Source organism: Periplaneta americana, chromosome 9 (assembly GCF_040183065.1).
Source record: "Periplaneta americana isolate PAMFEO1 chromosome 9, P.americana_PAMFEO1_priV1, whole genome shotgun sequence".
Classification (NCBI taxonomy): Eukaryota; Metazoa; Arthropoda; class Insecta; order Blattodea; family Blattidae; genus Periplaneta; species Periplaneta americana.
Genome location: NC_091125.1, coordinates 154,176,866 through 154,201,111, shown reverse-complemented (window position 1 = coordinate 154,201,111; position 24,246 = coordinate 154,176,866). Strand labels below are relative to the sequence as shown.

At 36.7% G+C, this 24,246-nt stretch overlaps 1 protein-coding gene across 2 annotated transcripts in view; it reads right to left on the bottom strand.

Moving 5' to 3' along the window:
- LOC138706627 (uncharacterized) overlaps positions 1-7,231 on the bottom strand; it is a 29,006-nt gene extending 21,775 nt beyond the window's left edge. For both annotated transcript variants that reach the window (XM_069836156.1, XM_069836157.1), the window contains exon 1: positions 7,122-7,231. The gene's annotated coding sequence lies outside the window, so the exon portion shown is untranslated. The remainder of the gene's footprint in view (positions 1-7,121) is intronic.
- Between the last annotated feature and the right edge of the window lie 17,015 nt (positions 7,232-24,246).

Sequence of the window (24,246 nt, the reverse complement as noted above, 5' to 3'; positions counted from 1 at the left end):
CTGCTCTCGAAAATGCTGAAAGTTAGAATTTATAAAACAGTTATATTACCGGTTATTCTGTATGGTTGTGAAACTTGGACTCTCACTTTGAGAGAGAAACAGAGTTTAAGGGTGTTCGAGAGTAAGGTGTTTAGAAAAATATTTGAGGCTACGAGGGATGAAGTTAGAGAAGAATGGAGAAAATTACACAACGCAGAATTGCACGCATTGTATTCTTCACCTGACATAATTAGGAACATTAAATTCAAACGTTAGAGATGGACAGGGCGTGTAGCACGTATGGATGAATCCAGAAATGCATGTAGAGTGTTAGTTGGAAGACCTAAGGGGAAAAGATCTTTGAGGAGCCCGAGACGTAGATGGGAGGATAATATTAAAATGGATTTGAGGGAGGTGGGATATGATGGTAGAGACTGGATAGGGAACGATGGCGGCTTATGTGAGGGCTGCAATGAACCTCCGGGTTCCTTCAAAGTCATTTGTAAGTAATAATAATAATAATAATAATAATAATAATAATAATAATAATAATAATAATAATCGTGACACGACAGCCTATGAAAGGTCAAGGTCGACCAGCTGCCTTACGTCCACATATCTTAGCAGAGCTGAACGATCATTCTACCAGTACGGGAGTACGGGAGTAACATGTGGTTAGCACGACGATATTCACAGCAGTTATAGCTCATTTTCGAAACCGGATTTCGCTACCTACCGTAGTTCCCAAATTCATAACGATACTGGGTAGACACCGATCCCATATACTAGCCAACATTTTATGAGAAAATTCCTTCCTTATGAGACTCGAACTAGCGCTCATTCCGTAACGTGAGTCCAGAGATGGTCTCTTAGACAACTACGCTACGGCGCAGGACTTAATAATAACAACAACGATAGTAATAATTTACAGTAATACAGGGCTCTTACAAAAGATCTTTCCGATTTCGAACACATGCAATTTACATTCTATGAATCTAAGGTGCATAAAAATAGTACCAATGGAAAGAGAAACTCAATGTTCCCTTAAAGATGTTCAACACGGCACACATCAAGCCTATAGTAAAGTTCCAAGTTAAGTACACGGGTTTTCCGACCCCCAAATTTTGAAGTTATGTATCTTGAATTTTTCAGAAAGATGAAAAGCGGTTTCGTCAGAAAACGCCACGGAACGAATAAATTCATCATCGTTTTCAATTAAATTCTGCATAATATGCAGGAATTTCTTCGTATCACTTTGTCCTCTAGTTTTAGGGCTTGCAGCAACTGCAGTCGGTACGGATGAAATTGCAACCGCTTGCGAAGAATCTTGCCTTAAAATCAGTGTACCAATTACGGATTGTAGGCCCACTGGGTGGATCTGCACCAAACTTTGTTCTGTAATGCCGTTGTACATTAATAACCGACTGGTTCACATGAAATCAAGCTTTTCTGTCCTCTATAGCAGCCATTTCATCTCAACAATGAACAAATTTGTTTATGTGCGCTATTATGAGGCAAACTAGGAAAACAATGTTGCCACAACTAACCGTTTTAAGTTTATCTTTCCATTGGTGCTATTTTCATGCACTTCGGATTCATAGAACGTAAGTTACATGTGTTCGAAACCTGAAAGGACTTTTGTAGGAGCCTTGTATATCAAATCACCTATCCTAGTACACTGTCTCTGTAACCAGTGTATGGGAACGACTCCACCGGTAACCAAAGTTGGTAGTTTTTGGCCGGTCGGGAGATAATTTGCTCACCCGATATATTCAATTTCATATATAGGTACTATACTTAAAAACTTGCTATCAACACTACTGCCTCACTATTCATAAAAATTTAATAAAAGCCCTTAGATTGAACTTGCATATATTATTTATTTTAATAAGCGGTTATTCTGCCATTTTTATACAAAATTTTTTAAGATAACATTTTCATGTATTTTAAATCTTAGCTATTAAGGTGCTAAGTTACAAAGTCGAAGGTCACGGGTTCAATTCCAGATAGAAACATGAATTTTCCTATATGACCTATTATTTCCGGCTACATTATTGATCCTGAGTTCGGCTCAGTCTCTAATATAAATGAGTACCAGGGAGTTGTCCTTGGGGATAAAGGCGGCAAGCACGTAGGACTGATATTGCTTCTGCTATTAATATCGATTTTTGTGAAGACGACAGCCTTAACCTGCCGCTATCCTGTGGGCCTCCATGACCTATAATAGCGAAACTGTGAAGTTGAATTTCAGGCTGTAAACCATAAAGTTCGGTGGAAATCGACAAGGTTTTTTCTTTTTTCTCTAGTGTAATTTGAGTGGTCCTTCTTGTGCCTCATTTGCGACTGTGTCGCTGTTTTATCGATAATACAGAGCACGTACTGATCACGTTCCTCATCAAGTTATTGATGTAAGACTATGTAAATTGTAAATAAAGTCCTTGTACACGTTAAATGAATTCATTGAACACAACAAATAACTTTATTACCATGCCTTTAAATTTGCATCTTCTACGAGTAAGTATTTATTTCAGTCAGATTCAACTATTTTTGAACCCGACAGTACTTGAGAATATATGACTTGTTTGGATGTGTGAAGGACTTCTATAGTCGATATCCATTGAATTTTACGGTTCACAGCATGAACTTTCGCTCGCTAGTAATTGCTTTATTTCTTTATTTTATTGGAGGTGTTAAGTTACATTTCAATTTTGTACTGCTAAGTTCTATGCCATCAGTTGTTTCACTAAAAGAAAGTATAGCAATATATGCGAAAACTCTGTAGAACTTACCTGTACTCTCAAACAAAGCATTGTGCACCTCTGACAGAAGCTGCACTAACAGATATGTTCCGAGTCCATATGACTCACTCAAGCCCATGAGCATGGGGATGGTTTGAATGTCATTTTCTTTCTAATTCTTTGACATCACCTAGACAGGATCTCCGTCTCCATGTTTAAACTGTAAGACAATCTACGGCGAATCCTCTATTTTTTTTATCATCCTTGCATGTATTGGGCCTAGTGGCCCGTTACGGTCTCTTGCCAACGCTTGAACGGTCTGCCCAAGGATCTCTTGCCCACAGGATGGTAATTTAAAATTTGACGTGGAATTCTAGAACGAGGCATTCTGATGACATGTGATCTCCAGTTTTGTCTGTATTTCTATAGGTATTTCGTAATCGGTTCAATCTGCAGTTCTTTCATAATGTCAAAATTTCTAATGTGATCCATTCTCGTGTATCCCGCTGTACGACGCATGAATCTCATTTCTGCCGCCGTTAATCTTTGTTAATCATTATTACGAATCGTCCAAGCTTCACTACCAAAACAGAGTATAGGTCTGGCCAAAGTTTTATAAATTCTGGTGCGCGTGTGTTTTTGTACTAAGGTTGGTTTGAATATCTGATTAATTATCCCCATTGCTCTGTTGAATTTAATAATTTTCTCATTCAAATCCTTTTCTTCTTCACATGAAATTTGGTAACCGAGATAACTAAAATTATTAACTTGTTCGATGATCTTATTATTGATGCAAATTATGCTACGGACTGATTCCTTTCCTAAAAAAAGCTATCACTTTAGATTTGTCAGATGAAATTTCCATATTGAAACTTTCTGCCATTTGATTAAAGCTGTAAACCAGACGTTGTAAATTATCTTCTGAAGTTGCCATGAACACAATATCATCAGCAAATAATAAAGTATCTATTTTGGACAAACGACTTATCGGTATACTTCCATGTGGTTTCAATCTCCATTCCTTAATAATGTGATTCATGTATATTATAAATAATAGAGGAGATAAACTACAATCCTGCCTCACTCCTTGATTTATTCGTTTCCATTCTGAATATTTGTTTTCAATTCTAACCTGTATATGATTATTATTATAAATGTACGTAGATGAAATTATTGGGGATCATCAGTGCGATTTTCGGCGTAATAGACCGACTATTGATCAGATTTTTTGTATTCGACAGATAATGGAGAAAAAATGGGAGTATAAGGGTACAGTACATCAGTTATTCATAGATTTCAAAAAGGCTTATGACTCGGTTAAGAGGGAAGTATTATATGATATTCTTATTGAATTTGGTATTCCCAAGAAACTAGTTCGATTAATTAAAATGTGTCTCAGTGAAACATACAGCAGAGTCCGTATAGGTCAGTTTCTATCTGATGCTTTTCCAATTCACTGCGGGCTAAAGCAAGGAGATGCACTATCACCTTTACTTTTTAACTTCGCTCTAGAATATGCCATTAGGAAAGTTCAGGTTAACAGGCAGGGTTTGGAATTGAACGGGTTACATCAGCTTCTTGTCTATGCGGATGACGTGAATATGTTAGGAGAAAATACACAAACGATTAGGGAAAACACGGAAATTTTACTTGAAGCAAGTAGAGCGATCGGTTTGGAAGTAAATCCCGAAAAGACAAAGTATATGATTATGTCTCGTGACCAGAATATTGTACGAAATGGAAATATAAAAATTGGAGATTTATCCTTCGAAGAGGTGGAAAAATTCAAATATCTTGAAGCAACAGTAACAAATATAAATGACACTAGGGAGGAAATTAAACGCAGAATAAATATGGGAAATGCGTGTTATTATTCGGTTGAGAAGCTCTTATCATCCAGTCTGCTGTCGAAAAATCTGAAAGTTAGAATTTATAAAACAGTTATATTACCGGTTCTTCTGTATGGTTGTGAAACTTGGACTCTCACTTTGAGAGAGGAACATAGGTTCAGGGTGTTTGAGAATAAGGTGCTAAGGAAAATATTTGGGGCTAAGCGGGATGAAGTTACAGGAGAATGGAGGAAGTTACACAACACAGAACTGCACGCATTGTGTTCTTCACCTGACATAATTAGGAACATTAAATCCAGACGTTTGAGATGGGCAGGGCATGTAGCACGTATGGGCGAATCCAGAAATGCAAATAGAGTGTTAGTTGGGAGACCGGAGGGAAAAAGACCTTTAGGGAGGCCGAGACGTAGATGGGAGGATAATATTAAAATGGATTTGAGGGAGGTGGGGTATGATGATAGAGAATGGATTAATTTTGCACAGGATAGGGACCGCTGGCGGGCTTATGTGAGGGCGGCAATGAACCTTCGGGTTCCTTAAAAGCCATTTGTAAGTAAGTAAGTAAGTATATTGTAAATAGATGTTATTAATTGATTTGGAATACCATCATGTGCTAAAATATTCAATAATTTGTTGAATCCTCTATTTCATCTTGCAAAAATGCCGCTACGGCTATCTAGTGGCTAGAGCGCAGGACTTATAATCCTGTGGACCCGGGTTCGATCCCCGGTGTACCCCCGATTTATAACTTGTGTTGGACAAGCCCGTGGTCCACGTAACACAGGGGTTTTCTCCGGGGCTCCGTTTCCCCTATTGCATTCTAACAAATCTCCATCATCACCTAATCTTATCGCTGATGTAGCGTAGACCAGCCACTTATGGCGCAGTCTGTTGGGAAATTGGTCTACACAACTGACTTCACATGACGTGTGAATGACGAATAGTCAAGTACCCGCCATTAGAAAAAAAAAGTCTTGCAAAAGTAGCCTATCACCTATCTATCACCAAGTCCATGGATGTTAGATAAACTCGCAATTGTTACAGCGTAGGTAAATAATCTATAAAAAATTTAATTCCGAGTTCTGTAAGATTTTAAAGAACCTAAATTGGTCCTAAAACCATTTTGAAAGTTATGATTACAGGAAAAGTTTCCGATTCCTTCCGAGATCGAATCCCCTCTCTTCTAATCTGAGGCTGGCTTAACTATTTGTTACTTAATTACTTACAAATGGATTTTAGAGAGCCCTGAGGTTCGTTGCCGCTCTCACATAAGCCCACCATCGGTCCCTATCATGAGCATCTACATCTCGGCCTCCCCAAAGATCTTTTCCCCTCAAGTCTTCAAACTAACACTCTATGTAAAGGTAAAAGGCATCACCGTAATATGCCATGAAGGCACTTGGGGGGCATGGAGGTAGAGCCCCCTCGGCACTAGAATGAGGTGGTGTGGTCGGCACCACGCTCTGACCGCATTTTACCCCCGGGAAAGGCCCGGTACTCAATTTTATAAGAGGCTGAGTGAACCTCGGGGCCGTTCTGGAAGTTTGGCAACGAGAAAAAATTCTGTCACCACCTGGGATCGAACCCCGGGCCTTCCACTCCGTAGCCAGCTGCTCTATCAACTGAGCTACCCGGCGACCCCTAACACTCTATGTACATTTCTGAATTCACCCATACATGCTACATGCCCTGACCATCTCAAACGTTTGGATTTATGTTCCTAATTATGTTAGGTGAAGAATACAATGCGTGCAGTTGTGCTTTGTGTAGCTTTCTCCATTCTTCTCTAACTTCATCCATCTTAGCCCCGAATATTTTCCTAAGCACCTTATTCTCAAACACCCTTAACCGCTATTCCCCTCTCAAACATATCGTAATAGTTTGACACTTGTTAAAGTAATAATAATAATAATAATAATAATAATAATAATAATAATAATAATAATAATAATAATACTTACTTACTTACAAATGGCTTATAAGGAACCCGAAGGTTCATTGCCGCCCTCACGTAAGCCCGCCATCGGTCCCTATCCTGTGCAAGATTAATCCAGTCTCTATCATCATATCCCACTTCCCTCAAATCCATTTTAATATTATCCTCCCATCTACGTCTCGACCTCCCTAAAGGTCTTTTTCCCTCCGGTCTCCCAACTAACACTCTATATGCATTTCTGGATTCGCCCATACGTTCTACATGCCCTGCCCATCTCAAACGTCTGGATTTAATGTTCCTAATTATGTCAGGTGAAGAATACAATGCGTGCAGTTCTGCGTTGTGTAACTTTCTCCATTCTCCTGTAACTTCATCCCGCTTAGCCCCAAATATTTTCCTTAGCACCTTATTCTCAAACACCCTTAACCTATGTTCCTCTCTCAGAGTGAGTGTCCAAGTTTCACAACCATACAGAACAACCGGTAATATAACTGTTTTATAAATTCTAACTTTCAGATTTTTGGACAGCAGAAATAATAATAATAATAATAATAATAATAATAATAATAATAATAATAATAACAATGATAGTAATGTTGTTGCAGTTCTTCACATCACCTTGACACACGACACACAGCATGTAGAGTCGACACTCTTGGCGTACTTGGCGAATATCCTCCGTAGCTGAACCCCAGACTCCCGTCTCACATGTGTCAATGTCACTACGGCCAGAAGCTGTCCTCCGGGCTTATATATAGACTATTATTACGCTCCACATGACATCGGGGCGTGCCCACCGCCCCGTGACAGGCCCTCATGATCACAGCGATCTGATCTTGCTCGATACACATTTGACCCTAATATTCGCACCACTTTCCAACAATTCCATGTTTTGCTTATTATTCGATTTCTCCTATTTTGCGAAATTAGCTGCAGCTCCGTTTAGCAGTCGGCTTCCTAGAAGAATCCACTTTCTTGACATCGCTTTCCCATCGATACCTTCTCAGTCTTCCTGGAGCAAATTCACTTTGTAACTTACTCATTACTAGAATTTCCTGCGTGCACGTGTTGCTAATTATTCTGTACGTAGCTTGATGAGCAGTGATGGAGTCAAGGCTTCTTCTTCTTCTTCTTCTTCTTCTTCTTCTTCTTCCTCGTAAATAAACAGACAATCCAGAAATAAGCATGAGCTCGCGTACGTTTACCCGAAGTCAAGACTCCCGTTTGGTCTGATTACCTGGTTGGATTATTTCCGAGGTTTTCCCCAACCATAAGGCAAATGCCAGGTAATCTGTTGGCGAATCCTCGGCCTCACCTCATCTCACTACATCTCGCCAAAAATTGTAAAAAATTGAAATTGTAAAAATTTTAATTGTAATCTTGTAAAATTTTGACTTGTTCCACATCTTAAAGGTTCATTGTTAATGTAGAATCTATGGAATACAATAAATGACATGACCGGCAGGGAAGTTCACCCCCAGGGAAATATATATATATATATATATATATATATATATATATATATATATACATATATCTCTAAGCAGACAAAGAAATTTAGTTACCTTAAAATATTAGATGATGGAAGAGTGGAACAGAGAAAAATTCTCTCCGGCACCGGGATTTGAACCCAGGTTTTCAGCTCTACGTGCTGACGGTTTATCCACTAAGCCACACCCGGGTTCAAATCCCGGTGCCGGAGAGAATTTTTCTCTGTTCCACTCTTCCATCATCATATGATGACGCAGAATTTCTACACTGAAATATCGTATGTACTTCGGTACATCGTAATATTAAAATATTAGGTTTTTCGTTCCAAATTATTATTATTATTATTATTATTATTATTATTATTATTATTATTATTATTATTATTATTATTATTTCTGAAAGTTAGAATTTATAAAACAGTTATATTACCGGTTGTTCTGTATGGTTGTGAAACTTGGACTCTCACTTTGAGAGAGGAACAGAGATGAAGGGTATTTGAGAATAAGGTTCTTAGGAAAATATTTGGGGCTAAGAGGGATGAAGTTACAGGGGAATGGAGAAAGTTACACAACGCAGAGCTGCACGCGTTGTATTCTTCACCTGACATAATCAGGAACATTAAATCCAGACGTTTGAGATGGGCAGGGCATGTAGCACGTATGGGCGAATCCAGAAATGCATATAGAGTGTTAGTTGGGAGGCCGGCGGGAAAAAGACTTTTGGGGGGGCCGAGACGTAGGTGGGAGGATAATATTAAAATGGATTTGAGGGAGGTAGGATATGATGGTAGAGACTGGATTAATCTTGCTCAGGATGGGGATCAATGCCGGGCTTATGTGAGGGCGGCAACGAACCTCCGGGTTCCTTACAAGCCAGTAAGTAAGTATTATTATTATTATTATTATTATTATTATTATTATTATTATTATTATTATTATTATTAATATTATTACTATATAATCTAGTCTGCATCATTGTATGACAACTTCCCACCTGATTTTTTTTTTTTAAATTTACAGGATATTTGATTTAAGCCGTTCATTTTTGTTTAGGCAGCCCAAATACCACTCGAGATATATGAGAAGTATTTTACGATTTCTCAGGCGGAATCAGGGGTGAGTAGACTTACAAGGACGAGGAACTCTTATTGTAAACGGTTCAACCAGCATGAGTACCTACATACAACAGCAACTAAGATAGCGACAGAAGCTAAACTTTCTGAGAGAGGCTGTTCCCTATCGCTGGACTATAACGTCTGCTGACATCGTCAGAGAATGTTACGAATTTTAGTGTTCATGTGATAATTTTATGTTAAACATGTGCAGTCAATCTGATATGTTAATTATATATTTCTTTTCGGTTCAAATGTTTTTTGTAGTCACATGTATCGTTGGATAGAGTTTTATTGAGTCATTTGCTATTTTTTTTAGTTTGTTATTTAACAACGCCGTATCAACTACTCAGTTATTTAGCGTCGATGGGATTGGTGATAGCGACATGGTATTTGGCGTGATAAGGCCGAGGATTCGCCACAGATTACCTGACATTCGTCTTACGGTTGGGGAAAACCTCGAAAAAAATCAGGTAATCAGCCCAAGTAGGGACGAACCCGCTCCCGAGCGCAACTCCGGACCAGCAGGCAAGTGCCTTGGCCGACTGAGCTACGCCGGTGGCTTCATTTACTCTTTTATTATACTTCCGACAATATCATAATCTTAATACGTAAGTTACCTCCAATCTATCACGTTAATTTATTTGTTTTGTTTCATTCGGAATAAGCAACGCATATAATAAGAATGTATCTTTAAAAAAACAGACAGCACATAGTTTTACTTACTTACTTACTTACTTACTTACTTACTTACAAATGCCTTTTAAGGAACCCGAAGGTGCATTGCCGCCCTCACATAAGCCCGCCATCGGTCCCTATCCTGTGCAAGATTAATCCAGTCTCTATCATCATATCCCACTTCCCTCAAATCCATTTTAATATTATCCTCCCATCTACGTCTCGGCCTCCTCAAAGGCCTTTTTCCCTCCGGTCTCCCAACTAACACTCTATATGCACTTCTGGATTCGCCCATACGTGCTACATGCCCTGCCCATCTCAAACGTCTGGATTTAATGTTCCTAATTATGTCAGGTGAAGAATACAATGCGTGCAGTTCTGCGTTGTGTAGCTTTCTCCACTCTCCTCTAACTTCATCCCGCTTAGCCCCAAATATTTTCCTTAGCACCTTATTCTCAAACATCCTTAACCTATGTTCCTCTCTCAGAGTGAGAGTCCAAGTTTCACAACCATAAAGAACAACCGGTAATATAACTGTTTTATAAATTCTAACTTTCAGATTTTTTGACAGCAGACTAGATGATAAAAGCTTCTCAACCGAATAATAACAGGCATTTCCCATATTTATTCTGCGTTTAATTTCCTCCCGAGTGTCATTTATATTTGTTACTGTTGCTCCAAGATATTTGAATTTTCCCACCCCTTCGAAGGATAAATCTCCAATTTTTATATTTCCATTTCGTACAATATTCTCGTCACGAGACATAATCATATACTTTGTCTTTTCGGGATTTACTTCCAAACCGATCGCTTTACTTGCTTCAAGTAAAATTTCCATGTTTTCCCTAATCGTTTGTGGATTTTCTCCTAACATATTCACGTCATCCGCATAGACAAGAAGCTGATGTAACCCGTTCAATTCCAAACCCTGCCTGTTATCCTGCACTTTCCTAATGGCATATTCTAAAGCGAAGTTAAAAAGTAAAGGTGATAGTGCATCTCCCTGCTTTAGGCCGCAGTGAATTGGAAAAGCATCAGATAGAAACTGACCTATACGGACTCTGCTGTATGTTTCACTAAGACACATTTTAATTACTCGAACTAGTTTCTTGGGAATACCAAATTCAAGAATCCCTACAATAAGCACATAGTTTTAACATAATTTATTCATTTATTTCATGACTATGAGAACGCCACAACCTGGGTAAACCAAGAATGCTGAATTCAGATTTTGAGAGACCATGTGGTCTAAGGTTGAAAGCTTCATTAAATAAAATACTAGTATTGGTGTCGCGATGCGGCGTTCCAGTAGCTCAGTTGGTAGAGCAGCTGGCTACAGACTGGAAGGTCCGGGGTTCGATCCCCGGTGGTAATGGAAATTTTCCCATGACCAAATTTCCAGAACGGCTCTGAGGTTCACTCAGCCTCCTATCAAATTGAGTACAGGGTCTTTCCTGGCGGGGAAAAGGGCGGTCGGAACGTGTTAACGACCAAATCACCTCATTCTAGTGCCGAGGTCAAAGAATACGTGGAGCTCTGCCTCATGGAATATCTTTATCTTTACCTTACTAATACAATTACTAGCATTATATGGTACTAATTTTTATTGTATTTATCTGATGCATGTACCCTATAAGATAAAACATTGTAATAAATATAAATAGATCATTTTCTTAATTAATAACAGTGTATATCTCCAATAAATGATACCTTAGCATCGCCACAGATACACTTGATTGTACTTGTCACTATATCTTGTTCTTGAAATTTATATTTTCCCCGCCATTCATAAAATATTTTGATATGATACCTCTTGCACAAAAGGGGAGATCTATAACTGAAACTTGATTAATATATTTCAGTATTATTTGTATTTATACTGGTAATAATGAACAGTTTGACTCGTAGACACTTGTTTTTCAGCATTAACTTCCCATGATTTTACGAGAAGATTCGAAGAGAACGGCAGATACGTAGACTTTCAGCTCCCCACTACTACCATTAATGCACAACATAATGTCAATACGGCGGTTGCTGTCGTCTGCGATACAACGAACTTTTCTGTTGATTTTCGAGTTTGGCATTTTTTCCGGTTTATTATATGCTTATTTAAGTTGTGTTAACTCTCGCTAGTGGTTTTATATTTTATTTTATCCGTCTTAGTATTTATTTTATTATTGTAAATATTTTTGTTTTATCATTATTATTATTATTATTATTATTATTATTATTATTAATGAATTATTTTGTATTACAATCTTTGTATCATTTCTGTCACGATTATTCTATTATTATTATTATTATTATTATTATTATTATTATTATTATTATTATTATTTATATCATCAGCATTATTATTTGAACCCTGTAAAATTTATGTAGACTACTGGACTGTACCCGAGCACGAGCATTATGCTCATTTCGGGTATATATACACATGTATTCAATTCAAATGTAAATTGTAAATAAATTTGAATTTGAATTTGAATGACTACTACTGCTACTAAATAATAATAATAATAATAATAATAATAATAATAATAATAATAATAATAATAATAATAATAATAATAATAATAATAATAATCTCAATTCGTCTTAGCTAGACGTTAAAGTTCTATGCGTTATTCAATGAAACCAGCGAACTTGTTAGCGCTGAGCTCAGACACTTTCTTAGTAAGATTGTGTTGACTTTAATGTTCATAGACATTTAAATTTTCTTTTCCTTTACGTAATTTAATGATAAAATTTGAGTATGCCGAACTTAAGGGGAGAGGATGGTATTTTTTAAAACTTTTTTCCTATTTGGTGTAAATTATTAATTTTTTGTGTGTAGAGAGCTCATAGCTGTGGCAACTCAACCAAATAAAATATAAAAAAATATATATATATATATTTGGGGGCCCAAATTTGAAAAAAAAAATACCCAATCCAGGATTGTACTAAAACCGATATATCTAAACCGTTTTTAAAGATAGATTCAAACAGTTTTTGCAATGTACTTGCAAAAGTATGTTCTACAAACTGTCTGTAACAGAATTTCCATATTAGTCCCTACGTTTTTAAAATAAACAATTAAAATTTAGTAACAATTTTCTGATTTCCTTTCTTGCAAACAAACGGACGTATTTTTAAAATGAAATCAATTAACAAAATTCTGTTACAGAGAAAAGTTTCCTAATAGTCTAAAGAATGTGTGTTCTAAATTTCATGCATGTATCTTTAATAGTTCAGAAATTATATTCATTTTGTCTGGCAATGTAGCAAAAAAAAAAAAATGAAGTTACTGGAAACCGATAAAAGCGGGCGTGTGATTTAAAAATCCATAGCGCAGGAAGTTTAAAAATGACGTCTCAACATCCAATAAGGGCACAAATACCCACAAAATGTTATGCAATGCATTCCACACATATCAAAGGGTGTTTTAAAGAAAAACATGTTTTTTTAATTTAATTTACCGGAAACAACAATAAAAGTGGGCGAGTGATTTAAAAATCCATAACGCAGGAAGTTTAAAAATGGCGATCCACACATATCACAGAGTATTTTAAAGAATATATATATATATATATATTTTTTTTTTTAAATTTAGTAATTTTTCATCAAAATACCGTCCTCTCCCCTTAAAATAATCGAGTAGGCCTATAACTTGTTTGGGCAATGTATCGAGGATGATACGGTTAGATACTTCTTATTTACCTCTAAGGTATTTTATCAGAAGAGGAGATGATACTAAGGGATATGCTACTGGAGCTAAATGACAGCTGTGATGAAGATAAATGCAAACAAGACGAAGACCATGGTTATCGGAAGAAAAATAAAGAAGGTAAACGTTCGAATTCGAAATGAGGCAGTAGAACAAATGGACAACTTTAAATACTTGGGGTGTACTACAAGCAGTAACATGAGCTGCTGCTAGAGAGTCAAAAGGAGGATAGCAATGGGAAAGGAAGCTTTTGATAGAAAAAGGAGCATCTTCTGCGGACCTCTGGAAATTTTTTTTTTTATTTTAATAGGTTATTTTACGACGCTTTATCAACATCTTTGGTTATTTCGCGTCTGAATGAGATGAAGGTGATAATGCCGGTGAAATGAGTCCGGGGTCCAACACTGAAAGTTACCCAGCATTTGCTCATATTGGGTTGAGGGAAAACCCCGGAAAAAACCTCAACCAGGTAACTTGCCCCGACCGGGAATCGAACCCGCGCCACCTGGTTTCGTGGTCAGAGAATTATGCTGAGACTGTTCAGAAAGAGAAAGAAGAATTGGTTGCGTCACTGGCTGAGAAGAAACTGCTGAAGGATTCACTAGAAGGAATGGTAAACGTCAGAAGAGTTCGGGGGAGAAGAAGACATCAGATGATAGGCGACATTAAGATAGGCCCTATATGGATCATATGCTGAGACAAAGAGGAAGGCAGGAAATACGAAAGATTGGAGAATGTTAGGTTTGCAGTGGAAGACCTGCCCTTGGGCAGAAAACTATGAATGAACGGATTGCCTGTTTTACTTCTCCTATGTTGCTGACTTATAAGTTTATGCATACGGTGTAGGTGACGGAAGATAATTATCTATGAATCGACGTTAGACACATTAACACAAAAATTTGGGTCTCCCTGGATGTAGAATTAGCATGACGCAGGGCCACTACATAGACATCACAGGACAATTACAAGACAAAGGACAATCATCCAGTCACGTAGACGGACGACAAATATCTTTACGCCGGGAATCGAAGCACTGACCGCTTGAATGAGCAACGTATACTCTATCTCAGAGTCACCGTGGGGGACAAAGTTTTAATACAAATGATAGCAAAAGGTCAAATCGAAACTCATATAATGAAACTTAATTCCAATTTCTTTTGTCGGAATAGATCATTGGAAAAAAGTAAGATATCTGTCTCTTATACAGCATTATATCTATCTGCACATAATTTCATGAAGATGAGTTCCATGTACGAAGAGAAATGATACAGTTTCGGCTTAATCCCATTCAAATGATGATGCACATGCAACTGGCAAATCGTTTCCATGTAGTATAAAATCTTATCCATTATTGTCGTCGTCATTATTATCATTATCATCATCTGCATCTCCTCACTCACATGAGTACTCCGTAAACAAACGTTAGTCTGTCAAAAGTAGTGGTGAGCATCGCGTGAGGCCATCGCTTAAGATAAAAAAGGATATAAACAATATGAAGCACAAACACCCAGACATGTAGAAGGAAAATAAATTTCCATTTTCTTACCGCAAATCGAACCCGGGTCCACTGAATTTGCAGCTAGGTTCAGTTGCTGCAAGAATTTATTCATTCACTTTATTTTTATACTAAGCCTCTTGCCGTTATGCACGCAATGGCTAGTATAGATGCAAAACTTAAATTCTCATAAGTTATATTCAACTACACGTTTTAAATTAAAATTAAATTAAGTTTTCTAAGCCTATTGCACGTGGGCTTATCTTAAATGAAAATAGTACAAATGTGGTGGTTGTCATTCATACTTACCTACTAAGTCAGGAAAAATGCGTAAAACTGTTAGGATATTTGAATTTTGTTTTGGTGCAAGGAGCACCAAATTCATGTCCAATCCATTAATGTCACCTCAGACGTACAGAATGTCCACCCTGAACCTTCAACATTTCAGACGTTACTATGGCTTTGTTGTGTACTACGAAATTGTTACATAAACGTTTTGAGACTGTGATTATTTTCCAACCAGAATCACAGCTATATGTATATCCTGACATTATATCAAAAGTAAATTTTTACTCTTGGAGGCTTACGGTGGAAACTTTGTAGCCTATAAGGCATAACATTTTCTCGAATTGAATCAGGAATTTGCAAAAGGGACCAAGTCCATATTTTTTGCAAATTGAGTTTATACCCGTTTCTGGCTCTCCATACACTCTTACTGGATTACTTCTCATGGAACAAAGTCCTATAGAATCTACACATTTAAGTTGTGTATCAACATGTTTGGACTGTCATACATCTAGATCCATACAAAAAGTTTTTTGTTGTTTTCTTAAAATTTACTTTTTCGGACTTGGTCCCTTTTGCAAATTCCTGATTCAATTTATTCTCAATTTTTTTAGTTGATTATTTAACGACGCTGTATCAACTATTAAGTTATTTAGCGTCGATGGGATTGATCATAGCGAGATGATATTTGGCGAGATGAGGCCGAGAATTCTCCAGAAATTACCTGATATTCGCCTTACGGTTGAGGAAAACCTCGGAAAAAACCCAACTAGATAATTAGCCCAAGCGGGAATTCAACCCAGGCCAGAGCGCAACTTCAGATCGGTAGGCAAGCGCCTCAGCCGACTGAGCTATGCCGATGGTTTTATTTTTAGTAAATATCTTACTCAAAGCCTAGCCAAACAAGCTAAATCTTCTTATGATTATACAACAATTGTAGGATTTTTTCCTTAAGTCTGTTTAGACTCACTATAACGTCTGTGGTCATATCGCTTGTTTAGGATCTGTGAGTATAAAAGTAGGCCATTTTTCACTATTGTTGAGTTCCTGTTTCTATTGTGTGTTGTAGATGGGTTATGATCAAGATTCTAGGGTTTGATTAATGTTTATGATGTTGCTGGTTGACGCAGTGATGAATCATGACACATAAATAGGCCTATAGTAGGGTTTACCGTTTCAGGCAGTTTTGTCTCTCTTTTTAGGCCACCAATCTTTTCGGTCATACGACATTTCGGCCAATAAGACATTTCGGTCAATACGACATTACGGTACAACGATACTCGGATAATGCGACATTTCGGTATCACGGACATAATGGTCATCCGATTGTGTTGGCTATATCATAACACCACAGTCTAGTATATACAGTCACGAAGCTCAACACGTAGTAAATATGCATCCATAGGTAGTTGCTAACCACTAGGATCACTACTATCGCCTCATCACAGACAATGCGAAATGGTACCTGCACAGTCTATTGTTCCTAGTACCCTCATAAACTCAAGCTTCGTGACTGTATATACTAGACTGTGATAACACTCTCAATTACATCGTTCGTATTCGGTTTAGAGTCACTTTGATTTTCATTCCGTCTCTACTTTAAAAAATCCTGATTTATAAGTAAACTAGTGGCTTGTGCAGCAAATACTGCTGCAAAATAAGTTCGTTAGACGTTCAAATCAAAAAATTTTTCAGATTTATTTTCAATTAAGAATACTTGTCATTTTGATAGTTATTTGCTTCCATAATAATGAAACATACTCCCTCTGAATGGATTTTTTTAGGCCAAATACTTTTTCTTGAACCTATCCATCTTCAGTTTTTGAGTTTCAACGCGAAAACGCAAGTATCAATGTCAGGACGATAGCAGTAGCTATTTCAGGTAATTGTGGATTGTAGGCAAAAGTTAAAAAAATGTCAGGTTTGCTAAGCTTTCGAACAATAGCATTTTCGTATAGCTGCTGCATGTAGAACTTGAAATGTAGAGGGTAAAATCATTTTATCCTACTAAGAGATCTGGCTGAAATGATCTGGAGAGTACAAAATTTTCTAGGCCTCCTATTTTATCAGTAAGTAATATCTTTTGATCTTTCCTTAGGAACTGTAATTTCTGCGCTCTCTCGAGCCAATACTGAAGACAATGACAAAGATCAATATCTACACTACACCGCCATTAAGTATATGAAAAAGACCCAACCCCACTGGGTCAATAAGTATAAAAAATTTGATTTTTAATAACAATATTATTATCTTACTTAAGTTTTGTAGTTATATGATATAGCAGCCACTCTGTAAATTATAGAAATGAAGATCTAAATTAAGATATTCTCCACATTTACTTACATAACCTCAAAACGTTTCACTTTCATGTCATCAATATAGCATCAATATTATGTACAATTAATGAAAAATATATGCATCATGATATTAACTATAATAATATTTAATTTCTAATGATAATAATGTCATCAAACCACATCAATTTTCGTAGATTTTAATATCCAATACACAGCTCTACTCAGAAAATTATACACTGCAGAATCAGTTTTTAATAACAAATTGAATTGAGCTCTAAATATGTCGGCAATCCTGCAGGTCATGGCCTTCGTGTAATAGCCTATTGTTCATTGTAGTGTGTGTTTTGTTCTGAAATTCAATCAAGTCGGCCGTGATTCCATAAAATTAGTTCTCAAAACTGACAACAGATGGATTTTGGAAAATAGGAAAATTATGTAGGAAAATTGACATTTAACTAAAAACTACTACTTTTCCGAAAAACTTTGGATGCCAGGCATGAAAATGAGGGGTCACTCATTAAAATCCGTTCAGCCGTTTTCCCGTAATTTCCATTACCAGTTCAAATTATATATATAGATTACTATAGTGAAAATGGCAAAAATAATTCAGTCCAACAATGCTGTTGAAGGCTGACACAATAAGTTCCAGAAAGCAGTTTCTACACTTCAACCTTCACTCTGAAAATTTATAGATAAGCTCAAAGCAGAACAACATGACAATGAACAAGGTATTACAAGGCTCCTTGGAGGACAGAGGAATGTGAGACCAGTCTGAACAAGAAGTATATTAACAACAGAAGCGACTACTAACTGTAGTGCAAAGATATGAAAAGTATAAAGATGGCGGACAGATAGATATTTACCTAACAGATGTAGCGTACACACTGAAATTCAATCCAAGCAAGAACTGTGAAAAAACTGATAGCGAAGACGATCACGAATAACTTGTGCTTATGCCATATAAGTGCTACGTATTCAAACAACGAAAATAAAATGCAGTAAATAAATTTTGTCTTCTTTCATTCTGACGTAAGAAATGAGTTACCGATTTCAGTGACCAAAAAATCGTGACCCAAATGTTCTGAGTGACCTAAAATTTCTGACCAATATCTAGTGACCGAAATATAACTTTGAGCGAAAAAACGTGACCCAAATGTCAGAGACCAATGTATCTGTGACCCATACATACACTGACCGAAAAACATTGATCAGTCGCTGAGAATCAGGATTTACAATGCCTTCTTTACATCGGTACCGGTATGTGTTTTGTTTCCTAACCGAAGTCCTCTTAAGGCGGTAACAATTCAAGTCGATGTTGACTTCGTCCGGGCATATTAATGAACGCTTCTGTGTCATTTTAGACTATAATTAGTTTTACTTACGAGTTACAACTTGCATTTCACTTAAACTTTCCCCGAGACTCCGAGCGGATCTGCGATTTAGGCCAGTCATCTCTTGCTTATAGGAATGTTGCCGCTTTGCGGTTGAAGGGAAACTGCAGACGTGTTTTCGTGAAAATTTCGGAATCAATGTTTTATAGTATCACCATATTTGAAGACCTCCCTCGAAAAAGGTTGTAACATCAAATTAATTAAATAAATGAATTCGGTGCAAAAAGTAATTTAGAAGTATTCATTTATAACAATACTTATTACTTTTAGAGAACCCGGAGGTTCATTGCCGCCCTCATATAAGTCCGCCATCGGTCTCTATCCTGAGCAAGATTAATCCATTCTCTGCCATCATATCCCATCTCCCTCAAATCCATTTTAATATTATCTTCCCATCTACGTCTCCAAAGGTCTTTTTCCCTCCGGCCTTCCAACTAACACTTTGAATTCGCCCATACGTACTATATGCCATGCCCATCTCAAAAGTCTGGATTTAATGTTCCTAATTATGTCAGGTGAAAAATACAATGCTTGTAGTCCTGCGTTGTGTAACTTTCTTCGTTTTCTTGTAACTTCATCCCTCTTAGCCCCAAAGAGGCCTATTTTCCTAAGGACCTTATTCTCAAATATCCTCAGCCTCTGTTCCTCTCTCAAAGTGAGTGTTCAAGTTTCACAACCATACATAATTATTGGTAATAGCCTATAAATGTATGACTTGAGGCTTTCCCGGCGTTTGATGTAGAATAAATTCTTCTCGGGTTCTCAGCCAGGTGAGGGATCCTAGATCATATATGTAACAGATAGGTCATCGCTATGTTAAAATCGTTTGCACTTTGAAGAGAACAACCGCCAGGATCACCACCCGTCCGCCGTAAAAGAACACGAGATGGCAGTACAGTCGCAAATGCAATTCAAATGGGAATTATGACGTGACTCCTTATGTAACAACTAGATGGCAGCGTAGTAAACCTGACAAAAGTTGTTAACTTCAATATCTATAAGGCCGATCTATCTGGGGTATATAATGATCTAGGGTTGGATTCAAGCAAATATCCAACTCACCTGGCTGAGAACCCAAGAAAAGTTATTCTAGCCTATAAATGTTTTATAAATTCTAACTTTCAGCATTTTTGAGAGCAGTAAATAAGGTCTACTGAAATATTTCCTGAAATTATTTTCCTTTATCCCGCAACGTGTATTACAGATTTGTTGGTTATATCCTTATTCGAGGGAGGTCTTCAATTTCCCTTGATAATTGGTGGTTTTGGTAACATATCTATTGGAACATGTCAATTGATTAAATTCACTTGGTGGCTAGTTTTATTTTATACTAGCCGTACCCGTGCGCTCCGCTGCACCCGTTAGAAATAAATATAAAGTAATTACATAATTAAAATAGGACGTTTGATCCAGGGAACATTCGTGTTTGATAGAAGGATAAATCGTTTAATATGTTACTTAATTTAAATTGTATTTAAATAATTAAAATGCGATCATTTTGGTCCAGAAAGCACTCATTTGGTGCAATGACAATTTCTTTAACATGTTTCTTAATTGTTATTACATGCGACCATAGTTTAATGAACATTGACATCATTTAGATTTAATGTGTATGCTTTATTTTACTTGCTATATATTTCCATTGAATTATGGTAATAACTTAATTTTAACCCTTGTTGTTTTCTACGTATTCAGTAAATGGCGCTTGGCCCACTATGGTTCTGAACCCTTCAAATAAGTTAAATTATATTATATAGTATTACATTATATTATATTATATTATTATATCAGAAGTTACTGTAATAACATTATAGTATTATGTCCATCTAGAGAAACTACACTTTCCAATGGTGAAATAATAATTAATTATACAAATCGGTTAATTTAGCTTCCGATATTACTTCATACAAACACAGAAACATTCTCTGTAGGCTGTCTTTCATAGCTTTCGATTGTTGTTGTCCAAGGCCCCTTATAGACCAAGTCATTTGTTTTTTATTTCGTTACATGGCCTTAGATGGCAGTTATTTTAATTTTAAAACTCATTTATCTCATTAAATATCAGTTCTATCAAAATTTTTCAAAGAATACAACTTATCGAAAATTATTTTTAAAGAAACTTTTGTTATGTAACATTTTTCACAAAAATCAATAATACGCGAGATACTTCGATTTAATTAATTCAGGTCCCCTTATAACCCCCCTTTTAAATAATGTATTTTGAATGCCATATAGCCTAAAATCTAAGTTACAACGAACTTAATTTATATTCCAATTTTCATCGAAATCCGTTCAGCCATTATCGCGTGAAAAGGTAACAAACAGACAGACAGACAGATAGACTGACATACAAACAGAAATTTCAAAAAAGCGATTTTCGGTTTCAGGGTGGTTAATTATATATGTTAGGACCAATTATTTTTGGAAAATCGAAAATTACCAGAAAAATTTCGGCTACAGATTTATTATTAGTATAGATTATCAGAATAGGTTACTTGATTAAATTTTACGTTTAATTTTTATTATTCAGAAGTAAAATTGCGTTATTGATTAATACAATAATTATTCTCTTATAGAACATCTTTGTCTTAATTAATATTGATATTATTGAAAGCATTGTTATAAATACAAACTAGTTACTGCCGTAATTGTTGCAATAGCAATTTTATTGCACGCGTGCCATAAACATAAATTGTTATTTTATGGATGATTTTGAACAACAATAAAGACTACTTATAATACAGGTCTACAAAAAATTATAGTCTTAATTAATTGCTCCCAGTGATACGATAATAGGCGAAAATGGCATGGGCGAGAAATTGCCAGTGAAATTAGGTTGAAATGCAGTCAGTCAGAAGCATAATTATTTTACGTGCCTGAGTACAGACCACCACGCCTCTCTTTCCTTTCGTAGATTGTAATGCGAGGATTATTTTTTGAGCATACTCAAAAAAGTCAAGTGAAATCAGTTCAAGTTTTAATCCGCAATCTCTGATATAAAGGAAATCATAGAGGACACACTAAGGTAGCTTACAATTATCAAGCTTTAGAAGACAGTCTAATGAAAGATGACTGAAACGAGGAAAGAACAAGAATAAATGCAACAAAACGAAAACAATAATTTTTTTTTTAATCTTCCATATATCAGTCATTTGTCCGTACAAGACAACACATCTTTAGGATTGACGCTAGATGTCAGCACATTTCTTATTGGAAGGTTTCATTTCGTTGTGTAGAAATCAAAATTAATGGCTGTCTTATTTCATACATCAGTGCCGTAGTAACTACGCAGTTCACGGTGATGCTCTTGGCGAGCTTTCTAACGAAATTGCAGTATCAACGTGAGTTTATGTTCACTGCTAGGAACGTGAAGTGCTGCACTCTGGTCGTATGCACTACTATACACGTAATAATGTGTATTGCACGAAGACGTCACTTACAAACATAAAAAAATAAAAACTTTATATTAGACGCAAAGTTCTCGTCCAAGTCCGCTGCAAAGAGTTCTAAATTTCATTGTAAATTAGAAAAAGTTACTCCAATTGCATACATATTGTGACAGCGACGTGAGATTCGAACTCACGACCAGCGTCCCGCAAGAAAGCAGATCGCGCGTAGCACGGAGGAAGGCGCGCGGCGGAGAGGGGAAAGGGCCAACGCGGCGAGAGAGTGGAGCGAGAGTGCGCGCGCAACTGCTGCGTACGCAGCGAATGGGGAACGGACCTTCCCGACTCTTCGAGAAGTCCGTCGAAGTGGAGATACCCAGATAATTCTCTACACACCTGTAGAAATTTCTGGCAACTATGATTTTGCTATAAAAGAAGAAGCGCCAGCGAACTTGAGAGAGTTTTTCAGTTATTCAGTCAGTGAGTAAGCCAGAGCAAGCAAGCCAGTCAAGCCAACCGGAGTTCGACTCGAGTGTGCGTCCGCATCTGCGTCAGCATCCGAAAGCCTGAGTTCGAGTGCAGTGGACCGCAGTTGGAGGGACCTGAGTTCGAGTGCAGTGGACCGCAGTTGGAGGGACCTGAGTTCGAGTACCGTGAACTGTCTCTGGAGGTCTGTGGTTCGAGATACTGTGAACTCGAGTGACTGAGCTAGAAGAACTGTGAACTGAGAACTGATAGTTCTGATTTGTAAATAGTGCTTTGTAAATATTAGTTAAGATTAACAGTTCATTGTTGTTCGTAATAGTCGAGTAAATTGTCATTGTCGTCGGTGGAGTGCTATAACGAATACTGTGTTGAGTGAAAATCCAATTGTTGACGAGAGCGTTTAAGGCGAATTGTAGAAAGGAATTATTGTTGTGACGAATAAATTACATTGTTGTTACTAATAAAATTCACAATATAGTAATTATGTTCAGTGCAATAAGTACGGTTTCACAGTGAACATGATGCTAGTGATATTATAGAGACAAAAATAATAATTACATAATAATAACCAATATTAAAAAATAACAACAAATAATAAGTCAAACACCAATAAAATAATAATAATAATAATAATAATAATAATAATAATAATAATAATAATAATAGTAATAATTAAGTTGACAATTTCGTTTATATGACGTCATTCCATTTTCGACCAATGAAGTGTAATGAAATTTTGAATTCCAATCAATCACAGTCACACTTTGCGATAATTTTTACAGCTAGATTTATCACTATCAATTTATCACATGGTCGTTCTTTTGTTTAGTCGTTGCCGCCAACTGTTTCCCCGTAAATTGATGATCATGAATACATTAAGATGCAACTACACGGTTAAGCTTTTCTTTCAACTTTAAAGCAATGAATGTAAGATTGATATTTAATATTAATTAATATATTTACGCAGTGAAGACGACGTTCAAAACGGCGCACCATGTAGACAAAAATCTTCATGCATCTTAATTGAACGTACCTTTTAAACTTGATTCTTGCAATATTCTTCCCACATCGCACGCATACGCGATTGGAATATTGAACTGTGTAGATGCAGCTTTAGTTCCGTTACACACTACAGCGAGAATGCGTTTGTCGAGCTATAAAAAATGCTTTCGTGTAGCACTGATTGTAAGTAATGGTCGAAATAAGGCACAGCTGACATTGGTCCAGCTCCCACAGGTAACTTAACCTATAATTGTAGTCGATAAAATTTGTATTTTGTGAATGAAGTGAAACAATTAATAGAAAGTCTGATGTTCAAATTTATGTAACATCATCGCATATCAAACCCAAACACCTTGCATAGTAATAATAAGGTCTTTGATCAAACTGCCTTCCATATGGCGTAATAAAATTCGTA